Source organism: Lepidochelys kempii, chromosome 2 (genome assembly GCF_965140285.1).
Source record: "Lepidochelys kempii isolate rLepKem1 chromosome 2, rLepKem1.hap1, whole genome shotgun sequence".
Lineage (NCBI taxonomy): Eukaryota > Metazoa > Chordata > Testudines > Cheloniidae > Lepidochelys > Lepidochelys kempii.
This window is the reverse complement of record NC_136381.1, coordinates 225,929,011-225,949,784: the sequence shown is the minus strand read 5'-3', so window position 1 is coordinate 225,949,784 and position 20,774 is coordinate 225,929,011. Positions and strand designations below refer to the sequence as shown.

At 39.7% G+C, this 20,774-nt stretch overlaps 2 protein-coding genes across 10 annotated transcripts in view; one reads left to right on the top strand and one right to left on the bottom strand.

Moving 5' to 3' along the window:
• The window catches only part of FZD1 (frizzled class receptor 1), a 69,864-nt gene extending 56,616 nt beyond the window's left edge, over positions 1-13,248 (top strand). Inside the window, exon 3 of the mRNA XM_078851787.1 lies at positions 12,889-13,248. The gene's annotated coding sequence lies outside the window, so the exon portion shown is untranslated. The remainder of the gene's footprint in view (positions 1-12,888) is intronic.
• Positions 1-20,774, bottom strand: part of LOC140907638 (uncharacterized) — a 138,970-nt gene that overhangs the window by 52,949 nt on the left and 65,247 nt on the right. The window contains exon 1 of one of the 9 annotated variants that reach the window (XR_013635409.1): positions 12,289-19,822. The exons of 6 other annotated variants lie outside the window; for them this stretch is intronic. The gene's annotated coding sequence lies outside the window, so the exon portion shown is untranslated. Of the gene's footprint in view, positions 1-5,145; positions 6,973-11,913; positions 12,258-12,288; positions 19,823-20,774 lie in introns of those variants that run through there. 2 more of the 9 variants (XR_013635408.1, XR_013635402.1) reach the window with 2 other exon arrangements.

The following is a 20,774-nucleotide window of genomic DNA, read 5'->3' as shown; positions in this document are numbered from 1 at the left end:
TTAATGTGTGTTGATACTTCTTTTGTAAGGGTTGATCAGCGAGACGCCTGAGTGCTGCGATTACGGAAAAGTGTGACTCAAGACACAACATTTAAGATATCACAAATAGTATATTGCAAAAAAGATAATGTTTTTGTTTATTGATATATTAAGATATCGCAAGAGATATTAATCACTTAGCTCATTTCTCACATGGGCTCCCGTTACCGGTACATTTGTTCATTTGTACATGCTCCTGTATCACTCTGGTGGACTTATTTTATATGTCATCTGTTCAACGGTCTTTTCGTAGCGTTGTTTGTTATTTTAAATTTACTAAAAAAGTCGCATGCAGCAGGCATATAAATATACAGTAAACATTTTTGCATAAATTATGAGTGATTTTTGTGATATATCCAGAGTGATTGGAGAATGTCCAACACAACTTTGGGGGTGAATCCTTAGGTCATTTTAAGAAAATATATTTCTGTGAACACGTGTCCTAAAATTCTTCCTAAGGGAGCTACGGTCCCTTCAAGGAGGTGATGAAAAGTTAATTTCTGATTAATATCTCAAAAACGCTTTAATATAAAGTAATGAAATTATGTCTGTGTCTTAGTGTTAGTATGTGCTACCATATTACATTATCTAAAATTATTTAAACCATAGCCGTTCGTTTGGTTATTATTTATTATGTTTAAAATTTATGGTTCCAAAGTTGAAAAATAAGTAATAAGTAAAATTGTTTGTATCATTCTAAGCATCTAAGCAGATTAAAAATTTTAAACAGTTTTCTCGGAAACGGTTAATTATACAAAATAAATTAAGAGTACCATTTTAATGCATGTTTTAGCATTAAAGCATATTCCAGGGTTGTATCTGTTAAATAGTCGAAGATTTAAAAAATATTAAATAAAATTGGCCCAGTCCCCTCAGTTCAGGACGCCTGTAGTTTAAACAATTTTATTTGAATGATGTTGTATGATAGAACGTTGGAAATAAACTTTAACGGGAAAGTGGGTTCAAATTGCAAGCACAGTCCTTTTAGTAAAGAAAGCAAATTTTTGGAAATATATTTCTCCTTCATCAGGCTGGAAACATTATATAAGATACAGCAAATAACAGGTTCTATCTTGTATAATGTTTCCAGCCTGATGAAACAAAAACATATTTCCAAAAATTTGATGTGCTTTCCAATTAAAGTTTATTTTCAACTTTGTAACGTGTAGCCTCATTACTTCCCAACAATTAATGTTGTAGAACAGCGATAGCACATACTAATGCTACGGCACATACCAAATTTCATTGATATATCTATATTAAAGCATTTTTGAGATATTAATTAAAAACTTGGAAAATATTTCAAATATTTTTACCACAAAATTTCATTAAAAAAACTAACTTGCAATTTATAAATAAAAATTTATATTAATTATGTATATTAAAATACTTTTTACTTCACTAAAACTGCAAGAAACATGTTAAAATAATAAAATATACTTTAATAATAAATGTGATCATTTTTGTCCAGAAAATCCAAAATAAATCTGAAGTACCTTAAGTGGTTAAGATATCACAAGCAGGTCATTATAAAAAAATGTAATGCTTTTGTTCATTGCTTTTTGAAGATCATAACAAGAAACAATTTGGATGCAGTAGCAGCACAAGAAGATTTGGCCATGGCTTGCACAAAAGAATCAAATCAGCCCCCCATGATTGATAGCCGATTTATGGAAAAGGATCTCAACGACGTCTCTACTTTTGAATTTGAAGCCCAAATTTGGGCTTTTGGGAAAAGCAAAGAAGAAATTGGCAACGTGCAAGGTGGAAAAGGAAGTGAATGGCGAGCTCAAACCATGTAGCTTCAAGACAAGTGCCGTGAAAAGTTTCAACCTTTGGTGACATGTAAAACGTAACCATCCTGAAAACTATGCGGCTCTGGTTACAAAAAAGGATTAGGAAGATGAGGCAAAACAGAAAGCTGATGTGATTAAATGACGTTCATCTGGCTCTTTGAAAACTCCTTGAGAAAAGATTTTTTGCGGCACTTCATCTGAAAAGAAACCCAAAATTGAACAAACAAAACTTGACTCATATTTGAAGTCCTCAAAGGTTACAGTCACCATGGATGCCAATACTTTCTGTGAAGGGCTGATAGAAATGGTTTGCTTGAGTTCAACAGCGCTCACTACCTTCAGGCTAAAGAACAAAGGATTCCACAAAATTGCAGGTGAAATGTGTTGGCAGCTTGGCATTTCGACCAGGCATGATGCTGTTCATCATTTAGTTGTCAGAACAGCTGGGTCTGGTTGCGAAGAGCTCAAAAAAGCTTTGGAGCAAAAATTGTGCTACCTGAAAATGGATGCAGCAACCCGTGGAAACAGAAATTTCCTTGCAATCAATGCTCAGTACTACGAAGAAGGAAAAGATAAAGCTGTGGTAAAAACCTTGGACATAAATCGACACTGAAGGGCGTCACATTCTTCATATGTGAAAAGTCAAGTAAAAGCTATTTTAGAAAAATTTGGGACCAGTGAAATGCAAGTGCTGAGCATCTGCATTGACAATGCAGCAAACATGACATGTGCCGTCAAAAATTTCAGCGAGGACAATGAAACCATTTCTACCTCTGAGAACAGGGATGTGGACAGAACTGAAGCAATTTTGCCTGATGAAGGAACTAACGGAATGGATGAAATTGAACTCAACATGAACGCTGCTGAGCAATGGGTTAATGACCCTAGGGTCATACTTCCAACATGGCTTCATGAGGACAACTCAAAAGTCCAACTGATGAGGTGTGGTATTCACACTCTTCAGTTGGCAATCTGGGATGGACTGAACAAAGAACATGCAAAGAAATTTCTTACAAAAATGCAACAAATCGTTGTCAAACTACGAACCCCAAGTATTTGAAGTGTTCTGCTTGATCTACATGGGGTAATTCAATCATTGCATACTGTGACTCGCTGGGATTCAACATTTGCGATGATTGATTGGCTTCTTGTTTTTCAGTCTTACTGTGAACAAGTGGCTGCTGCTGGAACAAGAGAACTCAAGTTAACAAAAGCTGAATGGGACAAAGTGAAGAAGCTGCGAGACCTTTTGGCAAAGCCAACCCAAACAACCATGAATCTTCAAGCTGTTGATGTAACCCTGGAAGATTTAATGAAGGAATGGCGAAAACTGTCAAAATTCTTGCAAGAAAATGGTGGACAAATTGCAGAAGGAATTCTATCTTCTATGCAGAAATGCAAAGAAAAGCTTTTTGACAATATTCATTTCCTTGCTGGAGTTTATGTTGACCCATGGTATCAGATTCTTCTTACCTCAAGGAAAATACCAAAGGCAAAGGAAGCGCTCCTTGATATTGCTCGACGACTCAAAAACAAAATCTATTGCTACATTTGAACTCAGTGAAAGAGGTTGAAGAAAATGAAACACAACAAAAGGAGTCAGCAACAATCGAATCTGAGGTTTCGGAACATTCACATCCTTCAGAAATAGCAGGCTGTTCTCAAACTTCCGTCTCCACTCTGAACGTCTTCAAGCGTCCATCCCTGAGATGTCTTCAACCATCACAGGGAAATGGAGATAATTCAAGCACCAATTCTTCAGAAGATGATGCCTTTGAAATGGAATTGGATAAACAAGAAAGATGCCGGTGAGTTTCTGTGATTCATAATTGTAATAAAGCATTATTCGAGAGAAACTTTTAGGAAGATGGTGAGGCGATGGAGTCTATTGGTAGGCTAAAAGTTAAGTCTGTTTTTGAGGCCATTCACAGCTACCCACACTGCATTCAGCCTGTCTGTAGAATTGCTTTGAGCATGCCAACAACTCAAGCTAGTGTAGAGCGACTGTTTTCGGCTTTAAAGTTAATTTTAAATGATTTGCGGCAGGCTATGAAAGACGACTTGATGGCTGCAATAATTTTTTACAGAATGAATTATGAATGATTCTAGCGCGGAGTGGAGTCGAAGCGGAGTTGGAGCAGTTACTATTGGTGCCGGAGCAGAGCTGCAGCGGAGCAATTCAAAAATTTGATTGCTCCAAATCTCTCGTCCAGACTTTTAAATGAAATGCACATGGTGCTATTAGCACGGTTCCTTGTTTAGCCTGGCTGCATCACAGTCCTGCCATGGGTTTGGTAGCAACCTGGTAGTTTTGACAATGGAAATCCACATTTGAATGGGGATAGTTTAATATTTAATAATTTTGTCTTATTGTAGGTCAGAGATCTATTTTTTTTAATTTATAAAAATGTTAAACAAAGTAGTACCGATCTTAAAACCCTAGGCTCTTTAGATGAAAAATTATGACAAACAAGAGATCCAGCAGATAAAAATTAACAAGCCCCAAACCAAAAAGTTAGCTCAGAACAAACGTTGCCATAAGCCCCTTTCCTCATATAAGACCCACCCCCTATCAAGTTCCTTTCTGTTCAGAACCCTTGACACACAGAAATGCTTTGCAGTCCTGAAAGTCTATTTTAGGTTCATTGGCTGAGAAATATGCAAGTTGTTTCCCCAAGATCTTACTGAATGTGCTTTAAATATTTAGTGCTGACAAACTTCTATTGCTGCCACTCTGCCACATTTCAAGGCCTTAGTCCACATAATAAATAGTGTTTCCTATTACGTACATTTTGGCCTAATTTATTAAAGTCAGTGGAGTGACACAAGATGGCCTCTTATCTTGTGAAGACAAATACATGGCTCTGTGGGATACTGAGAGATGGACAAATATGGGCAGAATTTTTGTACAGGATCAGAAACCCCATGTAAAACAGGCTGTTGAGCAGTTAGGGGATGGTTTCAGAGCATACTTCCTAGCTGGAAGATTTTGGAGCTCTGCTTATGTTCTGTTGGGAGTTAAAGAAGGATGAGAATGACTCAAGACTTTTGTTTTTTCATTTATTTTGAGTATCACTTCCAGACCCCACTTGTATCATTCCTCAACATAAAATTGATTATACAAACATGGCTGTGGGTGGCCTCCACCTCAGAAGTGCACATGTGGTTTTGCCAAGATCTATTTCTTCCCATCCCAGGACCCAACCCATCAGAGAAATGCAGCTCTAGTACGTTTTAAGAATGTAGAAATAGGAATAATCAGTGAATCCAACTGAGAGTTATAAATGGGAAGGATCTGTAAAAGAACTACATTGAGTATATTTTCCCTTCAGTGATCTTGAGCATTTCCTTTGTAAGCATGTTGCGCTGTCCCACCAGCTCTGCTTGGGCTGTAGTCTCCAGAGCTTGAGCAGTAGATTGTTGTGCACTTCAATACCTCACCTGGATGGAGCAAACAGGCAGAGAGACAGGACTCCATCAGATGTGCATACCCTGTTCAAGCTCACAAAGAAACTCAATGGCACTTCTTGTGTTGCCTAGCAGAGTAAACAATTTTATTTAATATTGCAGCCCTCATTTTGGAAAATAGACAGATTTAACGGGATCAGAAGGGTGGTGATATTTTAAGGTACATTTTATCTGTGAAGCCCTTCCTTGGCTCTCCCCTCCCTAGGTGAGCCAGCTCCAGCCGAAGTCTCACCTCCAAAGTGCTGTCTATGCAGCTATTTTTTAAGAGCTAGTGTGAACCCTACTCTGTTGACCCAGGCTGGAGGCTAGCTCCTGTGGGCTCCTAAATGCTGTGTAGATATACCCTTTAAGACATCTAATGTCTGCTGTGGATGTTTTCACTAACTTTCTGTCCTTTAAAGTCCTGTTTAGGGAAATGTTTAATTAACTCGTCTGATGCTTTTTGTTTATTGAGGAAAATGCTGGCAAGGTCTTTTCAAATTAATTATAATTTTGTGCGTGTGTCGCTCTGAGTTTTGATTGTCTTCCTGCTTCTTTTTTGATTGGACACTGCTGCAAGACGATTATTTTGTGGTTTCCCAGTTAGCTGCTTTGTACAGGTGTAGTGGCCTTTTGGTAGTAAAGCACTTTGATTATTGCATTGCCAAGGGTAAATAAATGCATCATATTTATTTTTCAATTTAAGTTGCACAGCAGTCTAGATTAAACTGAGGTTTGGGTGTAGGAAAACCTTACAGGATGATTCTCTCTTCTAGTTGATCACCTGACTGCTGTGTTTCTAAAGCAGGACTGTATGTTTATATAGTGTGTAGCCACAGCCTATACCTCATCAGCAAATTACCAAATATTAAGAAGTATTCCCTTCTACAGTGCTCACTCATGTATGGTGGTGTATTTTGTTGCTTTCCGTTCTCTTTTTGTAGGCTCCCTTTGAAGAATGTTGAATTAGGATATGAGTCTCTTCTCAGCAAATCCAGAAGTGTTACTTGAAAAAAATGCCAGTTTTGGCAGAGGGTTTTGTTTTTTTTTAAAGTAAAAACTTGTCTGTTGCTAATTTCCTTTTGTTTTCTTTTTGCTTTCCAAAGAAAAGTCTCTCAGCAGTACAACCATACAATGTTGTGCAAACCTCACCAGACCACTGGAATCACAGTTGTGACAGGGCAAGGCCAGATGGCTATAGAAAAGTAGTGGGAGATAGATATATTAGCTTCAGGCTAAACAAATCCCTGGTACCAGGATAAGTGAAATGGCAGCTGCTCCAGGTCAATTAAGACACCTGGGGCCAGTTAAGAACTTTCCAGAAGGCAGGGAGAACGCTAGGTTGATTGGCACACCTGAAGCCAATCAGGGGCTGGCTGAAGCTAGTTAAAAGCCTCCCAGTTAGTCAGGTGGGTGTGGATGTCAGGAGCTGTGGGAGGAAGTTGTGCTGTTGGAAAGGCTGAGCAGTACACACCATATCAGGCACAAGGAAGGAGGCCCTGAGGTAAGGGTGAAGTGGAGCTTGAGGAAGTGAGGGCTGCTGTGGGGGAAGTAGCCCAGGGAATTGTACTTGTCATGTTTCTAAAAGGTCAGCTACCATAGCTGATACTATTAGGGTCCCTGGGCTGGAGCCTGGACTAGAGGGTGGGCCTGGGCTCCCCCACCCCTTTCCCCCCAGATTAATCACTGAGACTGGGAGACAACAGAGACTGTGCAAGGAAGGATAATTTCTCCTCTCCTCCCTTGCTGACTTATGATGAAAATGGCTCAGTAGACTGTGACCCTTGTCTCTAGAGAGAGAAGGGTTACGTGGAGGGTCACAGTGAGCCTCTGAGGCTAGCGAAATCCGCCAGGAAATGCGGGACCCACAGAGGCAAGGACAGAGCTTTGTCACACAGTGTAGACTTTATTAAGTGGGGGTGGGAAAGGGGAAGAATTCATGAGACCTACAGTAAAGGGAATTATTAATCTGTAGAAATGTGACTGTGTTACTATGGGGCTCTGGGAAAAATGATTTCACGTTATGGGTCTTTTAAAACTTAAAATGTAGCTGTTGGTAATAGGAATGGGTGTGGAAACTTATATTTGTATGGCATGTGAACACTTTGATCTCTTAAGATGACAGATGTCAAAAAAATTAAGCTAGACTTGGAAAAAATGCAAATTCATAAGAGAATCAAAATTAAAGACCGAAACTCATGTCTTTTGATTAATGGTGAGACTTGGCACTAACATCTCTGGGCACTTCTGAAAGGAGAACTCTGATGATTGACTCAATATGCAGCTTAGAAACTGCCTTCAATATAAATTGTATCTGAGTGTTTCCAGTACATTTTGAGAGCCAAACTCCAGAATTGCCTGGGAGAATATTAATATTTCTCTGCAGTGATGGTTTGAATCAATATTTCATCCCATAAGCAAGGAAAGACATTGTGAGACAGTTATTTACTTAAGTAAAACCAGTAAAAGCAGAGGACATGCTGTGCTAACACAGGCTATTTCCTGAGTTGCTGTGAAATAGAATGCAGGGCTTTGCCAAATTTAAATGACATGGTAACTTTACTAAAAGCAATGCTACTAGTAGGGGTGGTTCAAAAACAAGGAATCTGTTTTGTGAAAAAAATTGAGGTTTCGACCTTTGTTTCTGGTCTACATTGGAAAGAAAATGAGACCTTCTAACATTTTTCATGGAGGAAAAAAACAACAACAGAGAGAGAGACCTCAGACTAGCCAATAGTTTGAGTGGTTAAAGCATTCGCCTGTGGGAGACCCAGGTTCAAGATCTTGATCTACCTGATTTGGTGCATATAAAGTCAGTCTCTCTTTTTCTTTCTCTGGCCCAATGATATTAATTATTTATAGAAAGTGGAACAGCCCCAACAGGAGAGATCGGGTATGTCCATATTGCAAAAACAAAACAAAAAAACCCCAAAACACAACCCACAGCAAAGAGTCTCAGTAGGTCAGCTGACTCAGGCTCCTGCTACAAGGCTAACCATAGAAGTGTAGACATTCCTGCTTGGGCTGGAGCCTGGGCTCTGAAGCCCAGGCAGGGGGGTGCGTCTCAGAGCCTCCACCGTGTGCAGGAACTTTTATTTTAGCAGCATAGCATGAGCCCCACAAGCCGAGTCAGTTGACTCGGGCTTGGAGACTTGCTGCCACAGGGTGTGTGGTGGTTTGTTTTTGCAATGGAGATGTACCCATTGACTGACTGTGTTGCCTGATGGGTGGGACACTCACTGGGGTGTGTGGGTGTAAGTTCCTGTTCAGGAAGAGCAGGGACTTGAACCTAGCTCTCCCCCATGCGAGTGCCCTAACCACCAGATACTGGGCACTTTGGAGTGGAATGAAGGAACATCGATGAATCAGGATTTTCCAGTGGAAAAGCATTTTGTCAAGAGTCCTGACCGGCTCTACTAAGTACATGGAAAATTCAGATTTTGGATCTAGAGCTACAGTTCATCATTTGGGCATCTCTATAAATGGCAGAACTCCAACACCAGATCCAAACACCCTGCAATTTTGTATCATTCAATGTCAAAAGCATGGCTGGGAAGGCAGAAGTTTTCTATGATTGGGGCTGGTTAAGCTGGTAAAGGAAAGGCAGAGAAGCTCTTAAACTCTTAAGTGGCAGAGGGGATGGATAATGGAGACAAAGGGGGAGACCTGCAGAAGGAGTGTAGGAGTAGAGGCAGAAGAACTCTGGGAAGAAGATAAAGGACATAGAGGAGCCATGGAAGGGTTTGGAGAGTTGGGGTACGTGTTTCTTTTCTGTAAGCTCATGAATCTATCACTGGACAGCACTTAAAAAATAATTAATCATTAATAGATTTGGTGACTTGAGTAATGATCTTTGGAGGAGTTTGATAAATGAGCTAAATTAGTCTTTCATTTATAAGTTTTTCAGAGTTTTGGGAAAAGGCAGTAATGAGCCTCTCATAGTATCCTGCTTTATTCATAGAATTATTATTAAGTATGTAGATTATGGTGGCCCAAAAGCACTAGTTAGATATTTCTCTGCCAGAATGTGAAATCCTGGCCCTAACACAGTCCATAGGAAAACTCCCACTGACTTCAATGGGGTCAGGATTTTACATACTCTAGAGAGTAGAGAAACACAAATCTAGGAACAGAACAGCCTCAAAAAGAAAGAGTACTTGTGGCACCTTAGAGACTAACAAATTTATTTGAGCATAAGCTTTCGTGAGCTACAGATGCATCCGATGAAGTGAGCTGTAGCTCACGAAAGCTTATGCTCAAATAAATTTGTTAGTCTCTAAGGTGCCACAAGTACTCCTTTTCTTTTTGTGGATATAGACTAACACAGCTGCTACTCTGAAACCTGAGAACATCCTCAGTTTCTTCAAAAGTTCAGATGTGGATTCAAATTTGTAGCTGACCCACTCTATAGTAATCGGAGCCAAAACTGCAGATCCAGACACCAAGGAACTCTAGGAAAGTTCAGCTCTGGCTCTGAATTCTGCAGCTGGCCCCAATCTCTGTGAAGGAACTAAACCAAAGCCTTGGTCCAAGCACCCCACAAAATTTGAGAAAGTTCATATCCAGATCTGAATTTTGTTGCATAGGCCCATTTCTGATGATGTAGAGGAAACATAATACATACAAGGGCAGCATATTGGCAATTTTCTGGCAGAAGCATTGCCTGTAGCACACCATGTGCCTTTCTTCCCTTTCTTTTTTTCCCCCTTCCACATCCCTCTTTCTCTATTTCAGAAAGACTTGGAGGGGTTGGATAGGATGCTTACTATGAAACAGATCTATTATGAGAACAAAGCTTTTTGCAGTTTTCCTTCCATTTATTTTTGGTGAGTTATACCCACACAAAACTTTGTTGGATAAGATTTTTTTTTTTTAAAACTTCGGGAGTCTGAAAGCTGACTTCAAAAAGCAAAATGTCACTTCAGCTCCTCAGAACAGTTCCCAGCTGACAAAAAAAATATGAAAAAACAACCTTAATATAGCTGTTCATAACAGGACACTAGTTAGAGCCCCCAATATTTTTTAAGTGATCATTTCAGGAACAATGTAGATGATGCGATGACTGAACAAATTATTCTTTATGAGGCAGAATACATGGGAAATCTAGATTAGGCAGTAAAGAAACTAAACAAGAGGGAAGATTATAAACAAATTTAGAACAATGATTTATCAAACTATGCTCATCCTAAAACTAGATAGAGGTCATCGTCGCTGATGAAGTTCTACATTGAATTCAATAGCTGGCCATGGCCTAGAGAATCTGTGAGATGGTTTGAATGTTACACAAACACTTGGTTTATAGCCTATTAAATTAGTATATCTTGGTAGAGTGTGCTTAATAAAACCACAATGCAGTCTACTTTCCTGTTCCAAAGAATAGCGTAATTTTCCCCACAAGTTACGTATTGATCTTGCTCTTGCTAGCATAGAAGTCGGTGAAAGTTTTGCCATTGACTTCAATCTTAGCAAGATTATCCATAGTGTGTGCAGCAGTCACGCTGGAAAAAAAGCTGATCCATTTATCTTTCTAGGTATGTGTACTGTGCTCAGCACTGTGGTGTCTGTATACCGTAGATTATGCTATCAGTTAGCAGGGTTGTCTGTCAGAAAACACACATTTGACATCCCATAATAATTCCCCATTTACTTACATATACTATACTGTAGCCTAAGAAGAGAAGTCTTCAAAACCTCAAAGTCCTAAATACAGCAAGCTTATATAGTGACAGTGTTTGAAAATATGCACTCTATTCACAGTCATTCTTTTTAGGTTTATCCCTAAGAGACGTTCTGCATTAAATATACACAAAGCTTTAGCTATAACCTTTTCCAAGACCAGCTATAACAGCTCTATTTGTGCATTTTCGGTGTGGGTACTGATACCTCTTACTCACAAGCAACTCACAGGCTGTCATACTAATATTCATGATTCCCAGATTAAGTTTGAATCCTTTGTGACAATGCATGTTTTACATTCGGAATATTCTAGGTGAACTCAGCTGCAGGATATTTGTACATATTCAGAGGAATATATAGAGGGTTTTTTTTTATTGCTACCGTAGGATTGCTTATCTTCATTGCTCAGGTCCATAATAGATTTTGCTTAATGGTAAAGTGTTTGTCACTGAACGGGGTTTTTAAAATGCATTTCTATCTGTCAGATCTGACGGGTCTCACAGCAGCATGCATTAATTTATCTTGCTTGAACGCACAAAAAGATTACACTGTGTTGAAATGTTAACAAAGTCATATCATATAGATGGTAGCTCACTGCACTTTTCTTCCTTTTATTGCTCCTGGTAGGCTTTATTCCATGTCATGCATAAATACTATTACTCAGAAGAGAGAGTCAGTGTACTTTATATTATTGAAGCTAATATACTATAGAGACAGGTTGAACTTCTGGAGGGAGCATCTGTTCATGTCACTTACCAAATTATTGGTACCTAGCCCTCAGACAGACATGTACAATAGATGAATGCATGTATCCATGAATATAAAATTACTTTGTTTTGGGCCACGGCTGCAGTACCCAGATTGAGATAGCTTTCATATAAATGAGGTCTGGCAAATCAGTTTCTGGCATCATGCAGCTGATTATTGTAAGACTATTTGCAAGTGTTTGACTCACCGTATAGGACTAAGTGTGAGAAGGCCCCAAAAGAGATAAACTGAGGACAGTTTGCATACCATGGAAATATTCATGTCCTAAAGTTTCAACCAGTGGAAATCCTGGGGGAAAGTCAGAAATAGCCCATTTTCACTTAGCACAATTCTGCAGTTTTATAGTTAACATGCTAGTATCTTTCCTGAATGGCTACCCTGGATCCCTGTGTGGAACTCCTGTTGATGTCACCTTCTCCCCAGGCTTGATTCCTTCTAGGGTTTCCAGTTCAGGGCTACTCATGCTAGGTTATCTCTGTCCCAAACCCAAGATCCCTCTGCCTACACAGCCCAGCCCTGAAGCCTGCTTCCTTCAGAAAGAGAAGTGTGTTTTTATGCTTACTGTTATTGATAGGTGTTATGGTGAGGGATCAGCTTTGGCCCATCTCCAGGGTGGATCAGCATACCCTTCTTGATTTCAAAGGTAAATAAAAGAAAAACAAAATCTAAAATGGATCCCTAGGCATTTGCTTGGGGATCCTGTGCCACATGGTTTCTTTACCTGGTATTTTCATTAACGTTTACAGTTGTTTTGCAGAGATGCAAACATGCAATAAAATCACACAGTGCTAAAGCTTAGGTCAAAATGACACATTCCACTTCCACAATGTAATGAACAGCACCGTTGGTTAATTACAAGTAGATTGGGAAGAGGTAAGTTTCCATTAGCAATGGAGAAAAGAGACAAGTTCAGCATTATCACTATTGCTGGTCATACAAATGCTATTTGGTTAGTCCATCTTTGCATAGATAGGCAGTTACTGATTTTGCTTTACTCCATAATCCTGGGGGAAAAAGGGAATTTAAAACTGACCCATGTTTCACAATTAGCAACGTATTTTATTTTGCCGTGATAAAGAGTCGGTCTTGTTTTGGGTTTCTTGATTTTTGGTTTAAAAAAAAATCCCAACTAATATGTCCCTGCCTAATGTTCCTTGTGCAGATATCCTGACTGTGGAGTGCATCATTAGAAGGAGAGCGCACTAAAATCATGGCCTGCCATTCCTGCCCTCACCCCTCAGTCCCCACCTTGCCACTTCTGGTAGAGGAAAGGTGAATAAAAAAAGTCTCTCCCTCTTGTGGGGAGTAAGGTCATTTGGTGTTGTAAAAGTTATAAAACTGTTGTTCACTGGGGAGGGAGGAGCCTTCCCACAGCATTTCATGTTCTCTCTGACCATTTGACCTATTTGGACTGCACCATAGAGGGAGGCTGGGTCAGGATTGTCTCACTGAAAAGCAAACTTGTCCAATTTATTTATAGATTAATTTCTGTTGCACATGAAATTCTGCAATTTCAACATTTCTTTTTATCCTGAAAAAGACAAAAAAATCAAAATAGAAAAATTTGTGGAATGAAAAGTTCTGAAAAAGTGTCTACAGGATTTTCAATCAAAATCTCTAGTTTCACAAACACAACATGTTGATTTCACTAGTTTCACAACATGGGATTTCAACTTTGACAATGGTTGCCATTTCCAATATTTCCAAATGTCAGTGTTGCTTTGAAACTATGCCTCACTTCAAATTTTCCTATTAAAAAAATTGGAAACTTGTTGAAATTGATATTTTCCTGTGATATTTTTGTATTTTAGATTTTATTTTAGCTTTGTTGGAAAAACGTGCAGCTGAAAAATTTTGACCACCTCTAGTTCCTAATCTAGTTCCCGGTCTGCTTCTCACACATTACTAGGATGATACTATGTTTGAGCTGCAAATAATGCCAGGGAACGCTTTCTCCTTTAAAAATAAACTGTCTTAATTAAACCTGCAAAATTCACAGAAATCTATCTACTGATGTTAAGTTTGGTAATAGCTTGTTTTAGAAAACCTAAAATTTGGCCTAACTTGTCCCTTGAAAGAGTAGTAACAATCCGATTCCATTTTCTTCTGGATAGTAATTCAAGAGCCTTCAAAAGAGATTAAAGTGGGGGGACAGGGAAATGTGTGGGCTTCACACTTATCAGTGAATCCCAAGAAACAAAATACAACATGTTTTGGGGTTTGTGCAATAAGATAACTGCATTTGCAGTTAGTGTAAGCACAAGCCATAATTTGGGCACATATGCACATGAAAGGATAGCAAAGTATGCTAATCAGCAGCACACATCTGCTAGCTGCAGTCATACCATTGAGATCCTTGTTTTTTCTTGCTTATTTTAGGCTTTTGTTTGTGTGTTTTGCTACACCATAGCATTTTAACACCTTAGTCAAATAATCACACACTAGGCAGTCTGCCATTTGGTCTGAGAAATTTAAACTAAATACTAAAAGTTTGTGCCATGTCAATTGTATGACAAATGCCATTAGACTTCTAGATAAGCTCTTATTTTTGTGAGTCCTCTAAAATTCCATGCATATGTAATGCCAACAGACCCTGGTTGTCAGTGGGCAGAATCAAACCTGGGACCTCTGGAGCTTAGTGCATGAGCCTCTACTGCATGAGGTAAAAGCCATATGCCTCTTAACTAAGGCTGTAGAGCAGACTCATTAATCTCTCTAAGTGGTCTCAGTGCCACTACATGGTACAGAACACCATACCCAGGAAGTGTGTGGGTTACATATACCCTTTGTATGCAGTGTTGTTGTAGCCATGTCAGTCCCAGCATATTAGAAAGACCAGATGAGCAATGTAATGAGACAAGCTTCCAAACTTACACAGAGGTGCCCTGAAGAAGAGCTCTATGTAAGCTCAAAAGTTTGTTTCTCTCACCAATAGACATTGGCCCAAAAATATATATTACCTCAACCACCTTGTCTCATGCATATCCTTCAGCACATATAAACTCACATCTGCAGAGCAAATTTTTTAATCACAAATTGCAGAGTTAAGCCTCAGGTTTGAGCAAACAAATACAGATTTGCACACATGCAATTTAGAGGCTTAGCTGAAGACATAGCCTGAAGTTCTAAAACTACTTATTTGAAGTAATTAGGCAGCATCTGATTGGTTGTAAAGCTGCTCACACCTATAGCAGGCAGCACACTGATAGAGGTTGAGGATGGCAGACTATGCTAGGAGCTAAGCAGTCATGGGAAAGAGGAAAGGTCCTCTCATGGATCAAATTACTCAGTTACTGGTTCCAAAGAAACACCACATGACAAAATTGTCCTGCAGGATGTCCAGTTACAAAGCTGTATCATCAGGACCAACTCTGGCAGGTTGATCATATCCTGAAGACATGACACTGATTGCAGCAGCTTAACCTTATCATCACAGTTACATACACAGTCATGTATATAAAAGAGATACTGTGCAGCCAACTGACCCCCAAAGAAATACATGCTAGTGCAAAAACAAAATACAATTTGTACATGTGGGGCCAGACTCACCTGTATGCTCCTGCTGCTTTGCACCATAAACTCAGATCAGTTAAGTTGGCATTTCAGCTGCCACGTATCATGGGAGTGACACAAAATAGCTGATGTGCACAATAAATCTGAGCCTTTATTATGCTTTAGGAGCGCAGAAATCTTCATATATGGGATGACATATTTTTTGTTAATTACAAAATACTAGACTAGAGCTCTCACATCAAATAAAGTTTTTTTCCTACTCAGAACATTTAGAGAAAACTTACAATTGGAGTATGCAAAAGAGAAAAGAAAAAAGGTTACTCCCTAGTCCTGGATGGTCTCAGAATGAACAATGTCACGCTTAACAAATTCCAGCAATACAGTTCCACGGCTAACAAAAACTATCAAACCAGGGTGGGCCTCTGAAATGTTAACATCCTGAAGAAATTCTCTCTCTAGTTGGACTCCTACAAACCATTAAATATTTAGACACAAAAAAGTCCCCATCCCCCCAGCTACATAGCAACCCTATAGCTTTAAATATTAAAAATAATAGCACTTTAACGTATTCTAATCAAGTGCAATAGTTCATTGGCACCAGATAACACTTGTCTTCACTTGCTGATGTGGTAGAAAAATATACTTTTATTACAAAAACAAAGAGACTACTGAGGAATGCACACTCCCTGGATTCTTTCCTAGCATCGTATGGAGAAGAGCAATATCATGCTTATTTCTCTGTCTTTTCATGTTAGTATCCAAATGCACAGATAAAGCAATGCAAAGGGACATGCACTGATGATAGGAAACCTTTGTGATTATTGGCATGGGGCATATGTTGTTGGGATATTTAATGCCAGATCCTCAGCTGGGGTAAGTCACTATAGCTGCAGTAAACACCATGGATTGCAATTTTCCAAAACATACTAAAAAAGAAAAAAAATCCCAGGTAGAGCTGTTTTAATAACACAAACCAAGACAAAACAAACAACAAAACACCTAACCCCAAAATATGCCAAGTGTTGTGAATTAAAGATAGGAAATTCAACGTTAGTGGGTGAATCTCCTGACTTGATAGAGTTTGTCTGGCAATCTCATCAGCATCATGACGACTAGATGATGCTCCTGGTTTGTAAGGTAACAACTCTCTCCTGAATAAAGTAGTGCAGATATTTGCAGCAAATAAACTCTGAGGCTAAGAGACAAAGTTTAATAGCCCAGGATATGGTTAGCACTGAGTTCAAAGGAAGAACCCTCAAAAGCAAGAACCAAGGGCAGGAGCAGAGCCTTACCACATACTCCACATCCTTTGCAACCAGTCTAGCATCAGAACTATCCAACTTATATCACTAGACTTTATTTTTGCTGACTGGTTGTTTGTTCTGATCGCCTCTTGTCCCTGTCTAACTCTCCCATGCTTCTCGTCTCCCTTCTTATTTGCTCTTCCATCTCTTCTGCCATCTCCCACTACACACTCTCCTTTCCATTTTTATTTCTCTCATTCTTTGTTCCTGCAAACTCCCCTCATGATATCCATGAAAATCTCAATTATTTAAGAATAGATAAAAACATTAGAATGCAGTTCTATTGTGACAAGTGTCTACATACAAGTTGCAGCTCCTTCTCAGCTGATGGGCTTCCTGTGTATATGTAGTGCCAGGTTTGCTGATTTAGTGACAAAAACCCAACATTTTATTGCTTTTTACCCATTAGCACTGAAGAGCCAACACAGCTAAAAGATGGTAAGGTGGATTCTATGCCTTTTAGTAAACAATTCTGCTGATAAACAAAGTTCTAATCAGTGACACCTCTGCAAACCCACTGAAAGCAATGTGGTTGCACAAAGCAGTTACGTACACATCACTGAAGGCAAAATTTGAAAAATGTGGAATTTCATGGTGTAACTGAGACCCTAATCTAGCCTGCAGAGACTTTATTAATGGTGATGACACTGAGAAGGAAAAGAGCACATCTTGACTGTAGAAATCCAGGTTGACTTTATGGGGCTGGTAGTTGGAACTGCCCCACACAAGTAAAAAATGTTGTGTGTGCAGAACACATTTGATCTAGAAGTCACTGAGAAAACAGATCAAAGCCACTGTGTGATGGGCATGGTAAAATATGAAACTGGCTCTACCCCACAGGGCTTAAGTAGCCCAGGCAGGCAAAGAGTAGAGGGGAAACAGAGGCACAGGGAGGTTAAGTGACTTGCTCCAGGCAACAAAGATTAGTGGCAGAGCCAGGATTAGCATCCAGGTCACCCGAGTCTCAGTCCAGTGCTCTATCAACTAGATCACACTGCCTCCCAAAATTTGTGCCTGTGTAAAATGGGTAGAAGAGTAATCCCAGGAATGCTGTGAAAATTATTTCCTGTAATATTTGTGAAGTACCTTAGGATAAGAGATGCTATATACTGTAAATGTAAAAAATAATTAATGAAAAAATAGGAAAAAACCTTTCAGTTTAAAAATGATAAGCCAAATTTTAGCACCAACTAACCGCTTTCTCCCTGGTTTGCATATAACACATCTCATGTGTGACAATTATGACACTCTGGATACTGCCCAAATCACATCACTGAAGCGTATAACCTTTCCTGATTTAGGAACGACAGGATGACATTTGCACGTATATTGCTGAAAGATATGAGTGCAGAGCCAGTTCGGAAATATTGTTAGCTTGGCCTCATTAATAAAATAAGGTTAATGATTTATTCATATCCAGGACAAGGAGACACTAATGTAGGGTAGTTACATTAGTGAGGAATAGATGCTTTGGAAAAAAAGCAACACTAACAGAAATTGTCTCTGGCTGTTTTGGTGTTTTGTATGAAGTAGTGCGAGGGATTTTTTCCTGACCAAATCAGTAATTAAAGCACACAAAATTCCTTTTTCCACATACTAAGAGAGAAATTGGGAAATTTGTTAGCTTAGTATAGAAATATATTATCACTTGAGTACTTGAATGACTTGCTCAATCTCTTCACACTCACTTTCCAGATGCCTGGAACTTGCCCCTGTAATTATGAACCCAGACATTATTTCTGTGAAAAACATTATAAATCAGAGCTGAAAATGACTGACTATCTGAAATGATTGCCATTTAAGTCCTCTTAACTTTATACCTGGAATGGCATGGCATGGCATACCATATAAATTGTGCCCCTCCAGAACCTAAATAGAAACCCTTTAAAATATCATTCACATATTTCTCAGTGAAGAGAATGAGTCGACCCTATTCTCCCTCTTCAAGAAAGCTAAATGTGCTTGGAATAAAACAAAAAAGCCCACAAAACATATGCTTTAAAACTACCTTGTTTGGTAGCAAAGCAGCAATTTATTTAGTTTTTATTTCTGTTTGGTTGGTTTGGCAGCAGCTGGTGTCCTAATGCAGAACAAGATTATGTCCTTTCAAAAGAAAGTGAAGTATTGTGTCTGCTAATAAGAGACCCACCCCCAACAGTTGCAACCTCTACCTTTATTTACAGGGATAGAATAACTGGGAATGTGGCTTAAAAATACCTTTTTTCCTTCTCTCAGATTTTGTATTGAGCACCGCTCAGCCAGACTGAGAATTTAGCCCATGAAGTGAAGACCCAATCTAAATTTTGCAAACATGGGGGAGTGTTCTGAACTGGGATTTTGGCCTGTTACTAATTATTGTTCCCATCAGCTCATGCTATGAAAATATACCTTTTTACAGAGGGCCTGATTCTGATCTCACTCCTGATTTTCAGTGGCAGATTAAGGCAAGGAGTAAAGGCGCCCATGGCCAGGGGCCCTGGCCAATTTGGTGACCCCCGCAGGAGCGCCAAAACCTGGGTAGAAGGTGAGGGGGCCACAAGCACTGGAACTATGGCCCTGTCCTCTGCTCCTTCTCTTTCCTGGAGGCCCTGCCCCTCCTCTTCCTCTTCCTGGTCCCCTGGCCAGGCCAGAAGCTGGAACTGGCCCATGGTAAGAGCCCACCCAGGAGGCCCAGGTCACTGCAGGGAACCCTGGGCCCACTACCTGCCCTGGTCAGAGGGCCCAAGACCAGCCCCTGGCCCATGTCCCCAACCCTGGGGCACGATACCCAGGGCAGGTGGAGGGGCCTGGGCTCCCTAGGTGGCATGGCTCTTACCACGGCCTGGCTCAAACACCTGGCCTGGCTGCTGGGCCTTGGGGGGAGAGGAGGAGCAGGGATGGGGCCCCATGGCGAGGGGGATGTGTGGGCCCTAAGAGTTCTTTGTGCCAGGGCCTCAATAAACCTCCATCTGCCTCAACTGATTTTACACAAGTGTAAATTTCTCCACTCAAGTTACACTGGTCAGAACCAGGCCGTAACACTGTAGAGGGTCTAAACATTTCATTTCTTAATGCACAGTATTATTGAATGTTGTATATTATCGGAACTGACACTTAAATATCTTGAATTGTTTATAATCTAGGGGGTTGACTGTGGTTACCTCTTAGCTAAGGAAAGTATTTATTTTCAGCATCAGACCACAACCCCCTCTGCTTATGTGACAATAGCAGACACGTTTATACAGCAGACAGGGAACTACATTAAAGTACTGGAAGGGGTGGGGGGAGGGGGAAGAATGTGAGGAATTTTCCAGTTAAATATATAAAACACTGTGGAAAGCCAACAGAACAACAGGCAATATGGTGTGCCTTCTGACTACACTTCAGAAGCATTGTGAATTTGCCAACCTTTGTTGGTAGGTCTTGTACATGTTGGCTATGATTTTTAAGAAGGCCTCAGCTGGTCTTCTAATGTTGCATCTGCAAAAGTTTAGGAGCACAAATAGCTGCACTATATAGCTTTCAGAGCGCTGGGATTTACAGGCCATTAATATCTATTTTGTGTAAACACACACTCTGTTATCTGCACCCACAAAGTTGTTCCTGCAATTTCTTTGAAAGCAAATATCAGAGACCCCATTTAAAAAAAAATCAGGCTGGTTATTGTTTTAAAAAGTTATGGTTAGTGAAGTCATGTTTTCTAATGGTCTTGTTCATGATTTAATATATTTACATATCAAGATATATTCATCACTGAATATATTGGTCTCATTCAACCTGCTCATCTTATTTGTAAGACACATGTACAGTTTGTAAACACAATAACATAGTTGCAAAGTGAAATGATGCAAAGTATTTGCAAAGCATGGCTTTTCGGTGAGATGGATGTCATGTTGATGAACAATCTGATATAGCTCAGAAGAAGCTGAAGGGATGTGTTGAATCAGCTCATTTCCTACACTCCTGGCTGTGCTCATCTCCCTAATCAGCATCATCTGCTAACTGCAGTCCTTGCCACACAGGAGGAGGAGGAGGAGGAGGAAACTCTGAGCCACTACAGCTCCTTCATAGTGAACTTTCCGCCAACGCAGAGAACTCAGCCCAGCATCTATAAAAGCTCACTATTTATGCTTTGGGTGCTTGTTTTATTTAAAAAACTGCCACAGTAGGTCAATTTTATTTACATGAGATTAAACAAAAATCTACGTTTAGGCTGAGACTTGACAAGTTTCAGCCCTAACCAAATTCTTAC